At 45.1% G+C, this 23660-nt stretch overlaps 1 long non-coding RNA gene across 7 annotated transcripts; it reads left to right on the top strand.

Moving 5' to 3' along the window:
• Positions 1–8670: 8670 nt before the first annotated feature.
• On the top strand, positions 8671–18011 carry LOC112663884 (uncharacterized). Of its 7 annotated transcripts, none has more exons than XR_007403257.1 (10): positions 8671–10305; positions 10893–11058; positions 12964–13256; positions 14041–14254; positions 14612–14715; positions 15874–16038; positions 16365–16443; positions 17057–17089; positions 17464–17585; positions 17782–18011. It is a non-coding gene; the product is annotated as an uncharacterized LOC112663884 (long non-coding RNA). The 7 variants fall into 7 exon arrangements; XR_007403259.1 differs by having other exon boundaries at positions 8671–9413; XR_007403256.1 differs by having other exon boundaries at positions 8671–8830; positions 9309–11058.
• Positions 18012–23660: the final 5649 nt, after the last annotated feature.

Below are 23660 nucleotides of genomic sequence, written 5' to 3' on the forward strand. Positions count from 1 at the left end.
TTCGTAGGTTTTCAGGATGATTTGAAGGTTATTTAGGTAATTTGGTGGGGACTGGTGACTTGCGTACCCTACTCTTCCGCCATCTTGCCCCGCCTCTCTGTATATTGTTTTGTATTTTTTTCATTGCATTATTTTTCCATTTGATATATTTTATTTAACCTAGTATATTCAAATTATTATCATTTCAACATGATATAAAACAAAGTAAGGAGCTCTTTATATTTTCTCTAAGTCTACCAAATTGAGAATGGACTGTACTCTTACAGCACATCTGAGTTTAGATAAGTTGCATCCCAAGTGCTCAGCATCTGTAAGAGTCAAGGGTCTGCCCTGTTGGACAGCACAGATGTAACTAGTATAGTTTCTGTGGTCACCCAGGGGTTCCCAGTCCTCCAGATCACCCCAGAGCTGTGGTGGGATCCTCCCCTGATGGGTTCTCAGGTCTGCCTAGACGTGCAGCCAGAAGCAGCAGGTGGGACCCAGCTGAGCACATAACCTGGTACCCACAGTGGCCAGGCTCATCCACTACCCTCGCCACCCCCCCACAAACAGAGCCAGGGACTGGCATCCTGCTACCCTCACCACTCTTGTATTTCATTATTGATATAGAAGAAACATTTATCCTTATGTTGGCAATTTAATGTCTTCTAATATTCCGTGGAATTGCGTCCTGCTCTGAATTTTTTAAAATTTTATTTATTAGAAAGATAAAGCCAGAGCAAGTGGGAGGAAGAGGCAGATGGGGAAGGGAGAGGGAAAGAATCTCCTTACTGAGTGGAGAGCCTGCCCCTGTTCTCCATCTCACAACCCCATAATCATGACCTGAGCTGAGACCAAGAGCTGAGATGCTTAAACAGCTGAGCCACGCAAGTTCACCCCTGCTCTGAAACTTTTCCACATGCATTTTTTTTGGGGGGGGTGTTGGGGCTATAAAGTTTAAATAGGCATCTTTATGCTTGAGTCTGTGTTCACACTTTAGATTCTTTTTTTTTATTTTATTTTTATTTATTTATGATAAGCACACAGTGAGAGAGAGAGAGAGGCAGAGACACAGGCAGAGGGAGAAGCAGGCTCCATGCACCAGGAGCCTGACGTGGGATTCGATCCCGGGTCTCCAGGATCGCGCCCTGGGCCAAAGGCAGGCGCTAAACCACTGCGCCACCCAGGGATCCCAACACTTTAGTTTCTTAAGATAGATTTCTAGTGGCAAGTTACTAAACAAGATATATATAAGCTTCTTGATACCTACTGCTAAAAGGTTTCATTTTTTTAATAATAAATTTTTTATTGGTGTTCAATTTGCCAACATACAGAATAACACCCAGTGCTCATCTCGTCAAGTGCTCCCCTCAGTGCCCGTCACCCCCACCCCCCACCCTCCTCCCCTTCTACCACCCCTAGTTCGTTTCCCAGAGTTAGGAGCTAAAAGGTTTCAAAAGTTCCTCTCAATAGGAGACTTTTTCTTTTTGGTAATAATTATAACTTTACAAAATATTAAATATGATTTACTCAGATTCTAGCTCTTATACAAAATGTGAGCTAGAAGAAGGGAACCTGATTGTGACATAAACGTACAGTTTAACTGTATGTTTCCAACTCTATGACATTCCGGAAAAGGCAAAACCCTGTAGAGAACAAAAAGATCAGTGCTTGCTTTTTTCTCCTCTCCATTCTTTTCGGTTTCCTGTTAAATCCAGAATAATCTAATGTTTGGCAGAAGCTTCAACAAACTAGTACTTTTCTTATAGGATATGGACCACTTGGATCACTAATGAGATGAAGGAAGAAGAGCCCATTAGTGGAAAAAAGTCAGAGGATGAAGGAATTGAAAAGGAAAACTTAGCAATACTGGAGAAAATTTGGAAGACTCAAAGGCAAGACCATCTCAGTGTACCTATGTGCACATATCTAGAACCTGGACTTTGGGGATTGAGTAATTATTGGTAATAATTAATGTAAAACTGAGCAGTTCATTAGGATAACAGTCTAAGCTGCCCCCTCCACCCTCTCCTTTGTTGTACATTCAGCTATGTTTTGTTTACCTGGTGGATTTTGTTGTTGTCATTGAAGTTCCTCATCTGTTGGTAGCTTTCTTCCATGCTCCTGTGCTTTTTACATGCTGGAAGTAGCCTGCTAATCACTGTATATTGCTCCTTTCCAGCCTATTTTTATGCTTACTCTTCTGTGAGATCTGTATATTTAAATTCAGTGTCTTCTGCAAAGTACAGTATAAATTCTTCCCCACCAAGGTACCATCTGATCTGTTGTGCTCTGTGCAGCCAAAAGTATTTTTTTCTTTGACTAAACATCTATTTTATGTGAAGTGGTACAGGGTGTGAAATGAACATTGAGTCTGTTAATAAACACAGCTGTGGATTCAGTTTCCTAAATGCTAAAATATGGATAATACATTCATTTTGGTTGATGGCTGAGAAGAATAAATGAGAAGGATGCATATAAAATGCCCAAAGTAGGGAAACATGTACAAGTCCAGTTATTTGCCTCAACACCTCCGACTCACATACTGCCTTCCACTAGAGCTATTTATCCAACCCATGACATCTGAGGACCTTTGCTTTAGAAACAGGTTCTCACAAACCAGGATTGAATCACTACGTAGCAAAATGCCAGATGTTGTAAGGAGATAGATTAGTTTCTCTCCTTCCATCTTACTGTATTAATTTAATCAGCAGATCTTTTTTTTTCTCTTTTTTAGAGAGTAATTTAGCTCTACTTATCTTACTTAAAAATTGTTCATAGCATTTAAATTAATGATTACTGTACCTTCTCTTGTGATTGCTTTCAGTTTGTATATTATATTCAAAATGACTACGAATTATTGAATGTTTCTGCAAGAGAGACACTAAGCCAGGGACTCTACCTTCCCATTTAACCTTTGTAGCCATTTTATTAAATATTGTTCCTATTTATATGTGTGAAACTAGGGTTGAAACCAGTTAAGTAATGTACTCAAGGTCACAAAGGTAGGAAGTAAAAGCATTGGGAATCTGAATGCCACCCATTTCCCAAAGTGTAGTGTGGAGATTAATATTTTAAATTTTACATGATCAGATCCTTTTTTAATTAAGGCATTCTAAAGGTTTTTGTTTTATGAGAAATAGTTGCATTCATATTCAGTTTTAGAATTAGATATTGGTACATTTTTGTTTTTAAAGAAATTCCAACATGGAAAAGAACTGAAACCAGTTGCATGCAAGTCCAACTTGCATTATTTTTCTCGGTTTCTTAATAGGTAAAGTGGGCATTCAGGATAGCATTCTTGCCTATAGTTTGACTAATGAAACTCTGTTTGAGTTGATAGTGTAAAATGGCAAGGGCCTTCTAGTATTTTCAAAACTGATGGTAACACTACATACCTATAAGAATAGCCAAAACTAAAAAAGAATGACTCAAATCAGGAACAGTGAGAACACCAAAGACTGATGAGATGTGAAGCAATAGAAACTCTCTCATTGCTGATGGGAGTGTAAAGTGGTCCAGCCACTTTGAAGAAGTCTGGCAGATTCTTACAAAACTGAACATACTTTTTACCATGTATTCCAGCAGTTGCCCTCTTTGGTATTTACCAAAATGAGTTGGAAGACTTCTACCCAGACAAAAACCTGCATACAGATACTAATAACAGCTTTATTCATAATAGGGAGGACTTGAAAGGAGCCAGAGTATCTATCAGTAGGCGGATGGATGAAATGTGGTCTATTCCAACAATATGGAATGTTATACCCTGCTATAAAGAGAAATGAGCTGTCAGACCATGAAAAGACGTGGAGGCACTTTACGTCCGTATTACTAATTGAAAGAACCAATCTGATGAAAAGACAACAGTTTAACTGTATGTTTCCAACTCTATGACATTCCGGAAAAGGCAAAACTCTGTAGAGAACAAAAAGATCAGTGCTTGCTGGAAGTGGGGTGGTGGGATAAACAGACAGAGCAAAGAGGATGTTTAGGGTAATGAAAATACTCTGTATGCTACTCTAATGATGCATATGTGTCGTTATGCATTGTCCAAACCCATAGAGTGTACAGAACCAAAGGTGAGCTTTAAGGTTAGTAGTGGACTTCACTAGGAATGATGTGTCACTGTAGACTCTTCAATTTAAGCAATGTGCCATCTGGTGAGGGATATTGATCAAGAAGGGGACCATGTGTGGTGGGAGCAGTTATATGGGAAGTCTCTGTACTTTGTCTCAATGTTTCTGTGAACCTAAAAGCGCTCTAAAAATAAAATCCTAATGAGAAAAAAATATTTTAAAAAATCAGTGGAGTTTGAAAAGTGTTAATATTAATTTCATTTATAAATTTATTTATTGGTATTCATTTTTGCCAACATATAGAATAACACCCAGTGCTCATCTCGTCAAGTGCCCACCTCAGTGCCCATTGCCCAATCACCCCCAACCCCTGCCCTCTTCCCCTTCCACCACCCCTAGTTCGTTTCCCAGAGTTGGGAGTCTTTCATGTTCTGTCTCCCTTTATGATATTTCCCACTCATTTTTCTCCTTTCCCCTTTATTCCATTTCACTATTTTTTATAGCCTCCAAATGAATGAGACCATATAATGTGTGTCCTTCTCCGATTGACTTATTTCACTCAGCAAAATTCCCTCCAGTTCCATCCACATCGAAGCAAATGGTGGGTATTTGTCGTTTCTAATGGCTGAGTAATATTCCATTGTAAACAGAGACCACAACTTCTTTATCCATTCATCTTTCGATGGACACCAAGCCTCCTTCCACAGTTTGCTTATTGTGGACATTACTGCTAGAAACATCAGGGCGCAGGTGTCCCAGCTTTTCATTGCATCTGTATCTCTGGGGTAAATCCCCAGCAGTGCAACTGCTGGGTCGGAGGGCAGATCTATTTTTAACTCTTTGAGGAACCTCCACACAGTTTTCCAGAGTGGCTGCACCAGTTCACATTGCCACCAACAGTGCAAGGGGGTTCCCTTCTCTCCACATCCTCTCCAACATTTGTGGTATCGTGCCTTGTTAATGTTCCCCATTCTCACTGGTGTGAGGTAGTATCTCATTGCGGTTTTGATTTGTATTTCCCTGACGGCAAGTGATACGGAGCATTTCTCATGTGCCTGTTGGCCATGTCTAGGTCTTTCTCTGTGAGATTTCTGTTCATGTCTTTTGCCCATTTCATGGTTGGATTGTTTGTTTCTTTGGTATTGAGTTTAATATGTTCTTTATAGATCTTGGAGACTACCCCTTTATCTGATACGTCATTTGCAAATATCTTCTCCCATTCTGTAGGTTGTCTTTTAGTTTTGTTGACTGTATCCTTTGCTGTGTAAAAGTTTCTTATCTTGATGAAGTCCCAATAGTTCATTTTTGCTTTTGTTTCTTTTGCCTTCGTGGATGTATCTTGCAAGAAGTTACTGTGGCCGAGTTCCATGTTGCCTGTGTTCTCCTCTAGGATTTGATGGAATCTTGTCTCACACTTAGAGCTTTCATCCATTTTATCTTTGTGTATAGTGCAAGAGAGTGGTCTAGTTTCATTCTTCTGCATGTGGATGTCCAATTTTCCCAGCACCATTTATTGAAGAGACTTTTTCCTAGTGGATAGTCTTGCCTCCTTTGCCAAATATTAGTTGACCATAAAGTTCAGGGTCCACTTCTGGATTCTCTATTCTGTTCCATTGATCTATGTGTCTGTTCTTGTGCCAGTACCACACTGTCTTGATGACCACAGCTTTGTAGTACAACGTGAAATCTGGCATTGTGATGCCCCCAGCTATGGTTTTCTTTTGGAATATTCCCCTGGCTATTCGGGGTCTTTTCTGATTCCACACAAATCTTAAAATAATTTGTTCCAACTCTCTGAAGAAAGTCCATGGTATTTTGATAGGGATTGCATTAAATGTGTAAATTGCCCTGGGTAGCATTGACATTTTCACAATATTAATTCTTCCAATCCATGAGCATGGAACATTTTTCCATCTCTTTATGTCTTTCTCAATTCCTTTTAGAAGTGTTCTGTAGTTTTTAGGGTATAGATTCTTTACCTCTTTGGTTAGGTTTATTCCTAGGTATCATATGTTTTTGGGTGCCATTGTAAATGAGATTGACTCCTTAATTTCTCTTTCGTCAGTCTCATTGTTAGTTAATAGAAATGCTACTGACTTCTGGGCATTGATGTTGTATGCTCCCACACTGCCAAATTGCTGCATAAGTTCTAGCAATCTTGGGGTGGAGTCTTTTGGGTTTTCTATGTAGAGTATCCATCGGAAAGAGGGAGAGTTTGATTTCTTCTTTGCCAATTTGAATGCTGTTTATTTATTTTGTTGTCTGATTGCTGAGGTTAGGACTTCTAGTACTATGTTGAATAGCAGTGGTGAGAGTGGAGATCCCTGTCTTGTTCCTGATCTTAGGGGAAAGGCTCCCAGTGCCTCCCCATTGAGAATTATATTAGCCGTGGGATTTTCATAGATGGCTTTTAAGATGTTGAGGAATGTTCCGTCTATGCCTACACTCTGAAGAGTTTTGATCAGGAATGGATGCTGTATTTTGTCAAATGCTTTCTCTTCATCTAATGAACCATGATCATATGGTTCTTGGTTTTTCTGTTGCTGATATGATGAATCACATTGATTTTTAAATGAGTTTTGAACCAGCCTTGCATCCTAGGGATAAATCCTACTTGGTCATGGTGAATAATCTTCTTAATGTATTGTTGGATCCTACTGGCTAGTGTCTTGTTGAGAATTTTTGCATCCATGTTCATCAGGGATATTGGTCTATAATTCTTTTTGGTGGGGTCTTTGTCTGGTTTTTGTATTAAGGTGATGCTGGCCTCATTGAACGAGTTTGGAAGTATTCCATCTCTTTCTGTCTTTCTGAACAGCTTTAGTAGAATAGGTATGTTTTTTTTCTTTAAACGTTTGATAGAATTCCCCAGGGAAGCCATCTGGCCCTGGACTTTTGTGTCTTGGGAGGTTTTTCCCTTTGGAGGTTTTCTATTTCTTCCAGTTCCAGTTTTGGTAGTTTGTGGTTTTCCAGATATGCATCCATTTCTTCTAGATTGCCTAATTTATTGGCTTATAGCTGTTCATAATATGTTTTGTAAAATCGTTTGTATTTCATTGGTGTTGGTAGTGATCTCTCTCATTCGTGATTTTATTAATTTGAGTCTTCTCTCTCTTCTTTCTAATAAGGCTGGATAATGGTCCATCTGTCTTATTAATTCTTTCAAAGAACCAACTCCTGGTTTTGTTGATCTGTTCCACAGTTCTTCTGGTCTCGATTTCATTGAGTTCTGCTCGAATGTTTATTACCTCTTCTTCTGCTGGGTGTAGGATCTATTTGCTGTTTTTTCTCTAGCTCCTTTATGTGTAAGGTTAGCTTTTGTATTTGAGTTCTTTCCAGTTTTGGAGGTATACTTGTATTGCGATGTATTTTCCCCTCAGGTGTGCTTTTCCTGTATCCCAAAGATTTTGAATGGTTGTATCTTCATTCTCATTAGTTTCCATGAATCTTTTAATTCTTCCTTATGTTTTTGGTTGACCCTCTCATCTTTTAGGAGGATGGTCCTTAACCTCCACGTTTTTGAAATCCTTCCAAACGTCTTCTTGTGATTTAATTCTAATTTCAAAGTATTACAGTCTGAAAATATGCAGGGGACTATCCCAATCTTTTTGTATCAGTTCATACCTGATTTGTGACCCAGTATTTGGTCTATTCTGGAGAAAATTCCATGTGCACTTGAGAAGAATGTGTATTCAGTTGCATTTGGACGTAAAGTTCTGTAAATATCTGTGAAATCCATCTGGTCCAGTGTATCATTTAAAGCTCTTGTTTCTTTGGAGATGTTGTGCTTAGAAGACCTATTGAGTATAGACAGTGCTAGATTGGTCAGAAGCCAGTCACGAAGCACCTCGGGGTTACACAGGGATACTTATACCACAGGTCAGGATCCTGCGAGCCGTTGTAAAGGCTGGAGCTGAGGCCAAAACGAGGCAACCAGGTCTCATTCTAAATATAACAGGAAATAATTGGCCAGTTTTACTACAGAAGTTGACAATGTGTGCCTCTTGGAGCATTTCCAATCCCATCGTGGTGCCCGCATTGAAATGAGGACAGAGGGAATGTGCTATTGTGATATTACATTGCTGGAACCTCGGCCACTATCAAGTGGTACTCCATGGCTCATTACCTCCTTCTGGTCAATCTTTCATCCTTATATTTGTGCCTCAGATACACAGGATACCAGCTCACACGCATTATAAATATCATCTATAGATACCTGGTGATGTGCCTAGGAAGTAGATTCTAGTCTGATCCCCACAGGGCAGGTTGGGAAACTGTGGACTATTTTATAGACCCAGTGGGTTAGGTAGGACACAGCACCGGGAAGACAGAGAAATAAAGGTCTGAATTCAGCTCCGTGTCCTCAAAGGTAGACCTTACTTGCATGTTCAGAGGGTTGTGTTTATGGCAGTTTTTGGCTCATCATGAACAGTTAAGATGACATGGGGTAAGCATGCATCTGCCAAGAAGGGGCTCTGGATAGGTCTGACTGAAGGAATGGTCCCAGGTCCTGAAATCTTGAAAAAGTGACTTCACTTCCTTGAGGACAGGCCCACAACTGATTTGGAACTCTGGTAACCAGGAACCTGCATTCTAGAACTTCCTGCTTTCCAGCTCACTTAACTGGAGACAGTCAAGATAACAAGATGTTCTGTTACTCTTGTCCTACTTTCAGGTGCTCTGAGTCCAGAGTGAAAGATTTTCATGTCGCTGTCTACGTTCACTTCGGCCCTCTTCTCCAGTGCTCCTGGCTATGTGGCGGGAGACATCAACAGGTACCACAAGGCAACCTGGGGCAGCCCACTGGTGAGGAGACCACACTGTGATCTCAGCTGAGCAGCATCACACCTCTTACACCTCACTGTGTGTGTCTGTGTGTTTATGTGTGTCTGGGTCTGTGTATGTGTGAGTGCGTGTGCAGAGGGGACCGAGGAGAGGAACATGCCCTTCCTGGGCACAGACCAGCTTCCAGGAGTTGGAAGCCTGATACATCTTTTGTGTTCAGACCCCAGATCATAGCAGGCAAGATGAGAAGGTGAGTTCTGGACACCAAGCTCAACTTCCAATGTTAGTCATGAGCCCAAGAGCCTCTTTCACTTGGCTTCCTCCTTGCCAGATGTCTCCACAGCTGCCCCTCTGGCCTGAACAGGAGAACACAATTTCTAATGGGGGTGTTCCCTTGGGGGTGATGTTGAGGGAGGGGAGTACCCTAATGTCTCTTGGCCTTGTATATACGGGGCACTGTATTTGCAGAGCTGCACCAAGGAGATCTTGGAGGAGATGGTCTGTGGCTTCAACTATTCCCACTCCCTAGACAATTAGGTGCACCAGACAAACAAGGATCAGTGCTGTTCTGAGGTGAGAAAGGGAAGAGGGCTCACCACAGAAATATGGCCCCCCCCACAAACATGGAGAGAAAACTGGGGCCCTCTCATAGTGTTTCCACATGAGTGTCCCACAGGCCCAACTGCAAAGACATCTGAACCTCCACGCCTATCCTCCAGCTACATATGATGTGGGAAGACACTCTTCACCTGTATTGGAATGGTGTAGAATAGATTTCGTGTTTTTGAGGAGTTGGTGGGGGGGGGGGTGTTGTTTTTTCACAAAGCCATGAGTATCTTTGCGTTTTACTTCTGTTTTTATTATTTCATGTACTCCTCCCAGCTATCCGGTGTAGAAGCCAGCTCCGCTGTCCCTGCAGACCTTCTCCGAGCCCTTCCAAATCATCACATTAAATAGGGTGATTTAACACAAAAGGAAGGGTGTGATGAAGCTATTGCATATGTTTTCATATAGAATGTTTATATAGTCTCTCTCTATAGATTCTATATGTTTCTCTATAACATGTCATCTCTCAGAACACATCAAATCATTGTAGGCCCAACAGATCATGAGCTGTATCCCTATAGATCTTTGTAGTAGCCCGTAAATGAGGCCGTCTGCCACAGGGATTCAGACTTTTGAGGCCCTTGGCACTTGACCGTATGCCATTCTCTTGCTATTTCTGCAGTGCTGCAAGGAACACCTTATGTGTCCCCACAGACTGTTTTGGTTGCTAGATCTGCCATAACCTGGAACCCCAGATTAGGGGGAAGGCCTCTGATGCCTCCTGGCACAGTAGCTGGCTCTTTTTGTAATTATCCACCCAGGAAATCTTGGATGAGTTGCTCCAAGAGTTCAACTCCTCCATCTCCTCTGACAAGCACAGGGGCATCAGGCCACCAACTACATCCATTGAAGGTCTGCGGTGAGTACAGGTCCACATCCATGGTCAAACTCAAGACACAGAGATGAACAGGGAAATACCAGAACACAGACTAGAAACAACTGATGCCCTTGGGCCCTGCCGGAGAAGGTAGTTTTCCCCTGACCCTTCTTCCCTATGTCAGGAACAGACCAAGCCACATCAGCTTAAGGGAAACCCCATGCAGCTCACGCTCTGGTCTCTTCTCAGCTGCAATGTATGTGATCTTGAGCAGCATTTGAGGGTCTAGCCCTCTGTGTTCTGTGTGAGGCCATAACTGAAGACTCAATGGCATACTGGTCTTCATAAAACTATTAGTTGAGAGGACTGCTGTTGTTGCTCAGCTAACAGAATGTGTTGAAGTTACTAATGGTTTACCATGTCTTCCCTAAAACCAATGATACTTTGAAGCCTCAAACCTTTTTCTGTGTGGGCACTCAAGTCCCTTATCTTGTAAAACTTCCCGAGGGGATGGGAATCTCTGGTCTGCGAGGCAGACCCTGATCTTCGCAGTGGTTCTTGGTCTGGAAGCTGACTACAGTGCTCCTCCTTGTGTCTCTGGTGTGAAAAGGAATCAACCCTATTCCTAGGTGAGGCCAGGACCATGCTGACGCTCAAAGAAGGGAGAATGGATAATTTTGTACATTCCTTGGTACCATCCTTCCAGGATAGAAGCCTCGCAAACAACCCAGTCATTTCCTGTATCTACGAGGTGTTCACCACAGCCCAACAGGTCCTGGGCCAGCAATTCCCCAGGTGAGTGATCACCCCATATGCAGCACGGGGGGGGGGGAGGGAGGAGGCTCGCCTCTACTACCAGTATGTTTTGGGAATGTCACTGCACCTCTCTGAATTTCCTTTTGCTCCTCTGAAAAGTGCTGTGGTAAGAGGATGAACCTCATCGGGCTACTGTGGAAATCCTGAGAGAAAACATGGCATAGACTTATCTGGTGCCTGGCTCTGTAGAAAGGGCTGCTGGGCATCTCCATGTGTAGCAGTTTTCTCTCCACAGCGAAGAAGGTCTCCACATCAACCCTCATGGGCCTGTGGCACTTCTGGTTTTACAGAAGCACATGCAAAGCAGGCAGTTTTCCTGTATGTAAAGGACTTCTGAGATTCCATCTAACTGGTCCTGATACTCTGTCCACATAAGTAAGAGGTCCTGATACTCTGTCCTCATAAGAGTAGAGGTCACTGGGGGAAGGCAGAGCAGCTCAAGTTCCACTCAGTATACGGAAAGTGCTGGTCGGGATTCCTTCATCCAATAATACATATTAAGCACCTAGTATTGCAGACACATTTCTATTCACTGAGATAATTGAAGGAATAAAGAAGGTAGTGTCTCGGTCCCAAGACTAATCAGAGTGTCAGACTATCACTCTGCATGTTGTAGGCACACAGGTCCATAGTTTTTTAGATGTGACATCTTCATGGCTGCCTCAAGGAATGAATGGATCACCCATATCTGGACCATAATCATGGACAATAAGATCAAGTAAGGGCACTGAGTGGCTCAATCAGGTAGGCCTCTGCCATCAGGTCAGGTCGTTATCCCAGGATCCTGTGTTTGAGCCCTCCATTGGGCTCCCTGCTCAGTGGGGAGCCTGCTCACCATGCTTATTCGCTCACTCGCTCGCTCTAATAAATATCCTTAAACATTTTTGGGAAAGATCAAGTAAAACTTTGGTTGATCTTTGGATCCAGAAGGAGAACCTTAATTTATCCACAGAGCACGTTGGGAGACTAAGGGTTTGTGGCTGGGGAGTGCCTCTCAGAGCCATGGATCTCATAGGTCTCTTGATTTCCATTGGGAGGGTTTCATTTTTGGGGCTTCCTGTGAAGAGGGAAATGAGTCAAAGGGAACTGTAGATAGGGTCCCAAGCCCTCTGGGAAGCAGAGCACAGTCTGGGCTGATTCGGTGCCTCAAACATCCATCCCTTCAACTGTCCCATCTTGTTCTTCCTGCACCTCTCTATACCACCTCTTCTGACCTCCACAATTGGGGCCAAGAACAGAGCTTTGGTGAGCAGACCACTCACCAATCTGCCACAAACCTAAGCCCTGATGCTGCTGTGCGTGAAGGATGGAGTAGACGAGGCCCTTGGCCATTGAGAAAACAGGCTAAGTAGAAAAACCAGACTCATACAGGTTTTCTGGACAACCGGATTGTCCACTGCAAGGACAGTGACAGGGGGGTTGGAAGTCATGCTGGGGACATTCTCTGGGACCCACACAGAAAGAATGGTGCTGTCGAAGTACCATGTGGCATGAAAGGCCATGCTCAGATGCTGCTCTACATATGACTCTCCCCAGCACCCTCTCTCCCATCTTGGGTACCTGGCCTGACCAGAAACCGCAGGACACCTGGCAGTCCCTGCACTGTGCCTGTTTCAAAGTAAAGGGGGCCTGGGTGCAGGCAAATTTGCATGACTGGGACCTGAATTGCCATGCCCCCATTACCGTGATGCCACGGGAACTTCTGCAGCTTACTGAGGCAGACACAGAGTCAGAGAGTAAGGGGGATTGCAAGCTGGGAAGACTATCTGCGATGCAGCTCAGGGACTGGGGGTTTCTCTATTGGCCATGGAATCTGCCCTGTTTTTGGAAGGGCATGGGGCAAGTCAGTCTTGTGGACAAACATTTCTCTTTATCCTGTCCCAGTGCCAGATCCACGGCTCCTTCCAGCATCTCCTCCATCAGCTGTTCCAGATCTGGAACAAGAGCTCATGTCTTCTTCTGCATGTGTACCAGGTCATGAGCTGCAGTCAGTTTGACCACCAGCTTTCCTGGGAATTGTAACTCCTTCCTTAAACATAGAGACAGAGCCACCTCCAGCCCGAGAGGTGATCTGCCACTGGTGCATAACCCCTGAGCACCAGCGGCATGAGGAGGAGCCCGGTCTCATGGACTTCCCTCCCAAGCTGGTGGCAGAGCAATTGACATCTGCAGATGTGGTGAGCAGCTGGGCTCCCAGGACGGGCCGGGGCAGGCTTTCTTTCTGCTGTCATCTGCCCCAGATCAGCCCTTCCCTGATGTGGGCTTGTATGGTCAGGGTCCAAATCTCAGCTCCATCACTTACGAACCACATCAACATGTCCAGTTCCTCAAACCCTTGCTTTCACTGTCCAGCTGCAGACTTTGGAGATAGACCCTGGCAAGGACTGATGCAGAGTTCCTGTGTCAATTAAATGAGCCAGAACTGATAGGCGAATGGGCAGGCCCTGGTCCTTGGGTGGGGGAGGGCAACTCACTGTGTGCGACCAAGCCCACAGCTCACCCACACATCTGCCTTGGAGGCCGAGCACCCTACATTTATTAGGCATCTAATGTGTGAAGTACAGGGCAGGGAGACAAACCTGTGGTTGTACCTCTCTCTGTGAGAATGTGCTGCTGAAAGGGGAATAGGACCAGATGCATGAACACTGGGAGGTGAAGATGCCCCTCTGAGGAGCCCCCTTGAACTGCCACCTGTAACTTGAAGTTAGTGGGGATGATCAGGGTACAAATGCCTTCCTTCCTCCGCCCCCATCCCGCCCCCCACCCAGCAGTATCTGCTCCTCATTCATCCTGTACTGGGCTCCCTCAGGGAAGAGGAATGGAGTGCAATCCAGGGACTCTAACTGAGTTCAGGCCACTTTCTATGCTTGCTGAGCCCCAGCTCTGACATGGGACTCCTACATAGGACATGAATCTTGCATGTGAAATGGCTGTGTGAGCGAGTGTCCCCCTATTCTCTAGGATCTGTTCAAGAAGGTGCTGCCCCAACAGTGCCTGGGCTCCATTTGGTCCAAGCGAAATGACCTGGAAATGAGCACCTGGCATGCACAGTCCGTGCCACCATCACCCAGTTCAACGACGTGGCCAACTGCGTCATCACCACCTTCCTTGGCAACCCACGCATGACTGCCCGGGACAGGCCATGGTGGTGGAACACTGGATCAAGGTGGCCAAGGTAAGCCTACAGGAGGCCCAGCTGACTTGCTCTCCTGAGCTTCGGGAACTGCTCTTCCCTTGATCAGTTCTCAAGGTTGAAGTCTGGTCTGAGTTGTTCTTTCCAGGGGCATGCTGACCTTTCCTTGCATGGCCCAATGTTGGGATGCTCAGTTCCTACATGACTCTTTCCTTGGAGTGAAGGAAAATGCCCCCTCTCCCCAGCAGTGCTCCTCGCTGGGTCTTCCACGTGCCCTTCTGTAGGTGCCTAGACATCTGTCTCATCCAGGAGAGGAGACTGACACTGAAGAATAGTGCAGCTCTCCAGCAAACTGGGCTCCTGATATCCATCTGACAGCTCATTCTCTTCCGTCCCCAGGCCTGTCAAATCTTGCGTAACTACTCTTCCACGCATGCTATCATTTCTGCTCTGCAGAGTGCCTCAATTCACCGCCTGAAGAACACATGGACCAAAGTTTCCAGGTGAGGGGTCCTCTCTCCAAAAGGACCATGAAGGATGAGGAATGTTCCATATGCCTGTCCTTTTCGCCCCTTCAGTCACCCTGGACTTCCTAGGAGGCAGCAAACCATGAAACAGGACATGGGCGGGCAGGGGGCAAGTTATTTTCTCATCCTTCCTGGGGAATAGGCCACCATGCCTCCAAATGTCCCCATTTGGGGAGACTGGGCTGAGCTGAATTAAAAGTTTTTGGATATGAACATTACAGCAACTAGAGTCTCTTCCCAATTGAAACCAAAACTGACCAAAGGAGAGCTGTTCAATTAATACAGGACTGGATGCACTGGATGACCCATAAGAGAGCTCCCTCCTGTGTCCTCCAATGACCTGAGTGCTCAGAGGAACCAAAGAAAACCCTGATCCAGCAGTCTGACTCCTTGGAGGTCTCAGATCATAGGGACTTGCACTCAACCCTACCATAGTATTCCAACACCCATCTGCCTTCTTTCTCTCTATTCAGGAATAACATTTGAACATTTAAAAAAATGTGCACCAAAAACAATCCACAGAGCAGGAACCTGCTTATCAAGGTAGCATGGAAGGTGTTGGTATAGAAAGAGAATAGGTGTGGGAGCAACAGTATCCTTCGTGAATGAATTAGGGACTGGCCAGGAGCATACCTTCAGGGAGTGAAGCCTTTGGCATGAATGTGGATGCAGCCTGGGGTGAAAATCCACAAGGGGTGGAAAAGCAGTTGCTGCTCAACCAGAATCCCTAGGCTGGACACACGAGCTCCCTGTCACCAGCTGGTCCAGATGGGGGCCTCTACCAAACTTGAGAGCCCAGAGGACATGCCTCTGCTCAGTGAGGGGTTTGGATGGGATGAGGGCCACAACAATGATGATAGGAATAAGACACTGGGTCCTCAGGAGACCAAGGGAGGTAGCTGGAATTCTCATCTTTCCCAGTGAGGAACCAGGCTCAGGGAGGCCAGACTGCAAGCTCAAAGTCACACAGGGAGTGAAAGTTGGAGCTAAGATTGTTCTAGAATCACTCATGGCAGGCTTAAGGATAACGTAGGATGCTACCCTCTGCCTTGGGTCAGATGTCCAGGGTCTGAGTCAAAGATGGTGGGGAGAAGCGGCCTGAGGTGATTATAATCTTAAGGAACTTGTCCTTAGCCCTGCAGGAATGGCCATCTAAACTTGGAACCCTGGGGATAAATGTTCAGAGAGCATGGAAGAGGGAGCGGCAGAAGAAGCTGAGCGTGCCCCAGATACATGGCCTCGAACCCAGAGGAGAGGGGGGCTCTTCGCTGAAAGCTGGAACCCCCCAAATCAAGACAGGTGGGGCCTTCCAACTCCAGCTCTGCCTCCTGTTGCCACAGCTTCTAAAACCCTTCTTTCGAAGTGACCTGGAAGAGGGTCTATAAACCTGGATACAAATGTGTTTGTCGGTGGGCAGGGGCCCAGGGCCACATATACAATGATTTTCTAAAGCACGCCCTTGACATGATTAGGAGGACTCTGATGTTCTTGGAGGGTGAGGGAAGGGTCCTTGTCTGCACCATGTAGAAGCTGGGGTGGGCCAGGAGGCTGAAATGTTTCCCAGGGAGGATCCCTGTGGACACGAGAGAGCAGGGACTCACTCCACCCCCAACCCCCTGACACAGGGTGTCGTCCCCTTCCTTGGCACCTTCCTCACTGACCTGCTCATGCTGGATGCTGCAATGGAGAAGTGCCTGGAGGAGCGTGAGCCTGAGGGCCAGGAAAGAGGGGCAGTGCCTGGAGGAGCGTGAGCCTGAGGGCCGGGAAAGAGGGGCTGGAATCCTGATGTGTGGGAGCACAGAACCCCTGAACTGAGCCCTGAGCTTTCAGTCCTTGGCAAAATTTCCCCTCGTGACAGCCTCCCTGCTGCCCCTGTGAGCTAGAGTTACTTGCCCATGTCTGTGATGAGTAAAGGGAGGCTGCACTTAGTTCACTGGCCCTGAGATCAAATCTGCTGCCTGAATGCAAAGCATCACGAGATTAAGTCTGGGTTGACTTCAGCCTGTCCCTTTGAGATTGCCTGTGGGGGCAGAATAAAGTCAGGATCTCCAACTTGAGTGGGCACTTAAAGAGCCTAGCATCTCCTGCCCACCTGAGGCTTTGGCTTCCCCTTCCTGTGCTATAGGATGCCAGAAAAGCAACCCCATGTCTTCCTTTCCCTGGCTCCCAGAGCCTGGCCTAGATTGCAGTCCTGTCATCCGGGGAGTCATGGCCCCTAGTGTGCCTGGCCTTAGTGCAACATGAGAAGGGGTGGGTATTAGCAGCCAGTAATAACCGGAGTCCTCTCACTGACAGACTTTGGTTGTCTGCTTTCCAGGGCAATAAGATCAACCACCAGAATAAGAATAAGGTGAGGCTCTCTATGACTTCCTGTAGGAAAGGGTAGGGCTGTGGCTGTCAGAGATGTCCCCAGGAGGATCATTCCTTGCTTCCATCCCTTCATTCTCACATTTTTGGGAATAGTTTCATAATAAGGAAAAAGTCCCATGCAGTTAGTGAGGACAGAGGAATGGCCATCAAGGATAACTTGCCAGAGCAGGAGCAGTTTACACTCACCTCTGAGAACAAGTTGGGACAAATTTGTAGGATGGCGGGGGGGAGGGGGTGGTCACCATGTGTCAAAGACCCAGCACTGGTCCCCTGTCCCAGTGCTCAGCCCTCCAAAGACCTTGCAGCTTCTCCACCCAGGCTCTTCATGCATCCTGTCCTTCTCTTTTGGCCCAGGAATAGAGATTCATGACCGAGATCATGCTGCTCCAGGTGGCTGCAGATCATTACAACATAGAGCCCAAGCATCCATTTAGGGCCTGGTTCCAGTCTGGGAAGTGGCTCAGTGAAGAGGAGAGGTGAGGCCCATCAGGAGCTGAGTAAGGGTAGGGGTAGACTCCTCAGGTGGCCACTCCAGGGATCCTTCTAATTTGGCTCCCGGGGCAGCCTCCAACCTTGCTGCTGGGGCACCAGGCTCCAGCTCCTTGGAAAATATCAGGAAAAGCTCCTGAATTGAAGCTCCTGCTCAACTCACATGTGTCACTCTGTCCTTAGCTACATCCTGTCCTGCTAGCTGGTGCCCCAAACCTAGCTCACAAACAGAAAGAACTGGCCACAGTCAACCTCAGGCCTGAGCTGGTGTCCAGGGGCAACAGCGGGCAGGGGACCCATCTGCTCAACAATTCCTTCCATCTCTTCACTTATTTGGAGGACCAATATTTCATCATCTTAAATAGTAAATGGTAGATTTCAATATTATAATATTAAAGCCTCTTTAGAGTCCAGGAGTAGTGTGGTTCTTTTGCTTCCTATAGTAATCTAAAAGACTTAAAGAGTCTCATATTCATTTTCTATTTTTCCCCCTAGATATTCCTTATTTATTCACGAGAGACACAGAGAGAGGAAGGCTCCCTGTGGGGAGCCTGTCATGGGACTCAAACACAGGGCTCCAGGATCATGATCTGAGACAAAGGCAGACGCTCAAACACTGAGCCGCCCAGGTGACCCTCTTATGCTCATTTTAAACAGGAAATCTTACAGAGTCATCAGCTCCTGTATGTGGGAAAAAGTAGAAGATCCAGCCTTCCTCCCTAGCTACTGAAGGGCATCCCCAAGCACTCCTTTCTCAGAGGACAGTGTAAGGAACTTGGGCAAACAGCAGAAACCCCCCTTAATAACTGCTGAGATTTAGAGGTTGGAGGTATTTCCATAAGAATGGCAACAACCACTGAATTGGGGGTCTTGAAGGGTACCACTTGCCAGAACTACCTCCTGCCCCAGGACAGTGGCTCCCTTTGTATACTTTAAAGGAAGGAGGTACTTTTTCTTGCCACTTTTTGTGATGTGGATTATTTTGGCTTGGGTTTTAGGGTTTGACATTCCCATTATTCAGAACGTGTAGTTGTCTAGTTCCACCTCTGGAATTGCATCAACACTAAAGTGGGGACAAACATGTAAAGAGACTATATCCTGCACACGGAAGGCATGAGTCCAGTGGAGGATAATTAGTGGATGAAATAAGGGCAGGCAGGACTTTCCATCCTCAGTCTCACTCCAGGGGTTCCAACTTCACCCCTGACCAACACTGGAATCCTCCTGGGATCCTCGTCAGTGATCTCTGAATTCCTTTCCCTCTTGGTTTTCTTGAGGGGGAAAGATATTTGTGTACATTGAAGGTCACACCTGGGCCAGGTTCCATGAACATCTGTGCTGACTTCTGAGTTAGGATTTCCTGCCTTCCTTCCTGTAGTTTCTTAGGCAGCTCTCTTGAAGGCAGAAATTCCCTGAAGGCTCCAGCTTCTTGGTCGGAGGCGTAGTAGCCACTCTTCCCTGGCTGGGACCTGATAGATCAGACACTGGTTGTCCCTTGCCAGAATAATGCTTTGGCCAGAGAAACCACCACACTCTCCTTGCTGGACATGATGACTTTTAGGTCTTTGTTGTTCTGATGTCTGTGGTCCCAGACATTCACCAGTTTACACACTCAGTCTCAGTGTACACACTTACACTGTCTTGTCTGAAATTGCTAACTGAGCTTGACCCCTTAGGTCTTGTACTTCGGTTATATCATGGGGTACATGAACCTTTTCTGTCAGGATCTTTGAAATATGACGAATGAGAGAGGAGGATTCAGGGGGTTCCATGAGGTGAATGCCACCAAGCTGAAGATCTGAGTAATCAAATGGCAATAAACGTATTCTGATCAATAATTACTATTAATGGGGGAGGGGGCAAGATGGGGGAAGAGTAGGGTCCCCAAGTCACCTGTCCCCACCAAATTACCTAGATAACTTTCAAATCATCCTGAAAAACTACGAATTCGGCCTGAGATATAAAGAGAAAACAGCTGGAACACCACAGTGAGAAGAGTTCACGCTTCTATCAAGGTAGGAAGACAGAAAAAAAGTAAAGAAATAAAAAAGCATCCAAGGGGGACGGGCCCCATGAGGAGCCAGGCTGAGGCCACTCAGCGAGTGCCCCTAGGACAGGAAAGCCCTGACCCAGAGAAGCAGGAGCTTCACCAATCTTCCCGGACAGAAAGGCGCTCCCAGGGAGTTGGACCAGAATCCCAGGAGGGGCTGGGATACCCTCAGTCTCCCAGGGGCACTAATAGAGGGAGAGTGCAGCACGCACCAGCCAAGCTCCCTAAAGGGCTGCAGCTCAGGTAAGGTGGGGCCCGGGAGCAGCTTGGGCAGCAGCTCAGGCAGCCACTCCAAGCGGAGGGGGCTGAGCAGCCCCGGGAGGCAATTCCAGTGGTGCAGGCCCCAGAGCCCAGGATGCTGGGGGACACAGCCCAGGATCTGGCGCTGCCCCCAGGACAGGCAGAGGCCAGGGGGACACAGGATAGCCAGGACGTTCCTGACACTGGGCAGCCCCCGCCCCCAGTAGCATCCACGACCCTGCGGACTGAGAGCTCCATACTTACTTCGGGAGCTGAATCCAGGGCTCCAGAGCTGGCTGCCGCCACTGTTGTTCCTCCTGGGGCCTCACAGGATAAACAACTCCCGCTGAGCCATGCACCAGGCAGGGGGCTGAGCAGCTCCCCCAGGTGCACACACCTGGGAATCAGCAAAGCAGGCCTGCTCCCTCAGAAGACCAGCTAGACGGACAGGGAAAAAACAAGTTATTGACCAAGCAGCACCGGAAAGATCCAGGGGAAGTCAAGGAATTTACAGTATATAGAATCAGAGGATACTCCCCTTTGTTTTTTGTTTTCTGTTTGCTTCCCCCCACTTTTCTCTCTCTCTCTTTTTTTTTTTCTATTTTCTCTTCTATCTTTTTTCTCCTTTTCCCAATACAACTTGTTTTGGGCCACTCTGCACGGAGCAAAATGACTAGAAGGAAAAACTCACCTCAAAGGAAAGAAGCAGAAACAGTCCTCTCCCACAGAGTTACAAAATTTGGATTAGAATTCAATGTCAGAAAGCCAATTCAGAAGCAAAATTATAAAGCTACTGGTGGCTCTACAAAAAAGCATAAAGGATTCAAGAGACTTCATGACTGCAGAATTTAGAACTAATCAGACAAAAATTAAAAATCAATTAAATGAGATGCAATCCAAACTAGAGGTCCTATTCAGGAGGGTTAACAAGGTAGTAGAATGAGTGAGTGACATAGAAGACAAGTTGATGGCAAAGAGGGAAACTGAGGAAAAAAGAGAAAAACAATTAAAAGATCAGGAGAATAGATTAAGGGAAATAAATGACAGCCTCAGGAGGAAAAATCTATGTTTAATTGGGTTTCCCAAGGGCGCTGAAAGGGAAAGAGGTCCAGAAACTGTATTTGAACAAATCATAGCTGAGAACGTTCCTAACTTGGGAAGGGAAATGGGCATTCAGATCCAGGAAATAGAGAGATACACCCCTGAAATCAATAAAAACCGTTCAACACCTCGACATTTAATAGTGAAGCTTGCAAGTTCCAAAGATAAAGAGAAGATCCTTAAAGCAGCAAGAGACAAGAAATATCTAACCTTTATGGGGAGAAATATTAGATTAACAAAAGACCTCTCCACAGAGACTTGGCAGGCCAGAAAGGGCTGGCAGGATATATTCAGGGTCCTAAACGAGAAGAATATGCAGCCAAGAATACTTTATCCAGCAAGGCTCTCATTCAGAAAAGAAGGAGAGATAAAGAGCTTCCAAGATAGGCAACAAACTGAAAGAATATGTGACCACCAAGCCAGCTCTGCAAGAAATACTAAGGGGATTGTGTAATAGAAAGAGGAAGTCCAAGAAAACAATCCACAAAAACCGTGACTGAATAGGTATTATGATGACACTAAATTCATATCCTTCAATAGTAACTCTTAATGTGAATGGGCTTAATGACACCATCAAAAGGTGCAAGGTTTCAGACTGGATGAAAAAGCAAGACCCATCTATTTGCCGTTTACAAGAGACTCATTTTAGACATAAGGACACATACAGCCTGAAAATAAAAGGCTGGAGGACCATGTACCATTCAAATGGTCCTTAAAAGAAAGCAGGGGTAGCCATCCTTATATCAGATAAACTAAAGTTTATCCCCAAGACTGTAGTGAGAGATAAAGAGGGACACTATATCATACTTAAAGTATCTATCCAACAAGACGACCTAACAATCATCAATATTTATGCCCCAAATGTGGGAGGAGCTGCCAATTATATCAATTAATAACCAAAGTTAAGACATACTTAGATAATCATACACTTATACTTGGTGACTTCAACGTAGCTCTTTCTACAATAGACAGATCTCTAAGCACAACATCTCCAAAGAAACAAGAGATTTAAATGATACACTGAACCAGATGGATTTCACAGATATTTACAGAACTTTACATCCAAACAGAACTGAATACACATTCTTCTCAAGTGCACATGGAACCTTTTCCAGAATAGACCACATACTGGGTCACAAATCAGGTCTGAACCGATACGAAAAGACTGGGATAGTCCCCTGCATATTTTCAGACCGTAATACTTTGAAATTAGAATTAAATCACAAGACGTTTGGAAGGATTTCATAAACGTGGAGGTTAAGGACCATCCTGCTAAAAGTTGAAAGGGTCAACCAGGAACATAAGGAAGAATTAAAAAGATTCATGGAAACTAATGAGAATGAAGATACAACCATTCAAAATCTTTGGGTTACAGCAAAAGCACACCTGAGGGGGAAATACATCGCATTACAAGCAGCCATCCAAACACTGGAAAGAACTCAAATACAAAAGCTAACCTTGCATCTAAAGGAGCTAGAGAAAAAACAGCAAATAGATCCTACACCGAGCAGAAGAAGAGAGTTAATAAAGACTCGAGCAGAACTCAATGAAATAGGGACCAGAAGAACTGTGGAACAGATCAACAAAACCAGGAGTTGGTTCTTTGAAAGAATCAATAAGATAGATAAACCATTAGCCAGCCTTATTAAAAAGAATAGAGAGAAGACTCAAATTAATAAAATCATGAATGATAAAGAAGAGACCACTACCAAACCCAAGGAAACACAAACGATTTTAAAAACATATTATGAGCAGCTATTTGCCAATAAATTAGGCAATCTAGAAGAAATGGACGCATATCTGGAAAACCACAAACTACCAAAACTGGATCTGGAAGAAAGAGAAAACCTGAACAGGCCGATAACCAGGGAGGAAATTGAGCAATCATCAAAAACCTCCCAAGACACAAAAGTCCGGGCCAGATGGCTTCCCTGGGGAATTCTATCAAACGTTTAAAGAAGATACCATACCTATTCCAGTAAAGCTGTTTGGAAAGATAGAAAGAGATGGAGTACTTCCAAACTCGTTCTATGAGGCCAGCATCACCTTAATTCCAAAACCAGATAAAGACCCCACCAAAAAGGAGAATTATAGACCAATATCCCTGATGAACATGGAAGCAAAAATTCTCAACAAGATACTAGCCAATAGGACCCAACAATACATTAAGAAAATGATTCACCATGACCAAGTGGAATTTATCCCTGAGATGAAAGGTTGGTTCAACACTCGTAAGAGCAATCAATGTGATTGATCATATTAGCAAGAGAAAAAACAAGAACCATATGATCCTCCCAATACAGGGGGAGAAAGCATTTGACATACTACAGCATCCCTTCCTGATCAAATCTCTTCAGAGTGTAGGGATAGAGGGAACATTCCTCAACATCTTAAAAGCCATCTACAAGAAGCCCACAGCAAATATCATTCTCAATGGGGAAACACTGGGAACCTTTCCCCTAAGAACAGAAACAAGACAAGGATGTCCACTCTCACCACTGCTATTCAACAGAGTAGTAGAAGTCCTAGCCTCAGCAATCAGGCAATAAAAAGAAACAAATTGCATTCAAATTGGCAAAGAAGAAGTCAAACTCTCCCTCTTCACAGATGACATGATACTCTACATAGAAAACCCAAAGGACTCCACCCCAAGATTGCTGGAAGTCATAGA

The sequence above is a fragment of the Canis lupus genome, chromosome 17 (genome assembly GCF_003254725.2).
Source record: "Canis lupus dingo isolate Sandy chromosome 17, ASM325472v2, whole genome shotgun sequence".
Taxonomy (NCBI): Eukaryota; Metazoa; Chordata; class Mammalia; order Carnivora; family Canidae; genus Canis; species Canis lupus.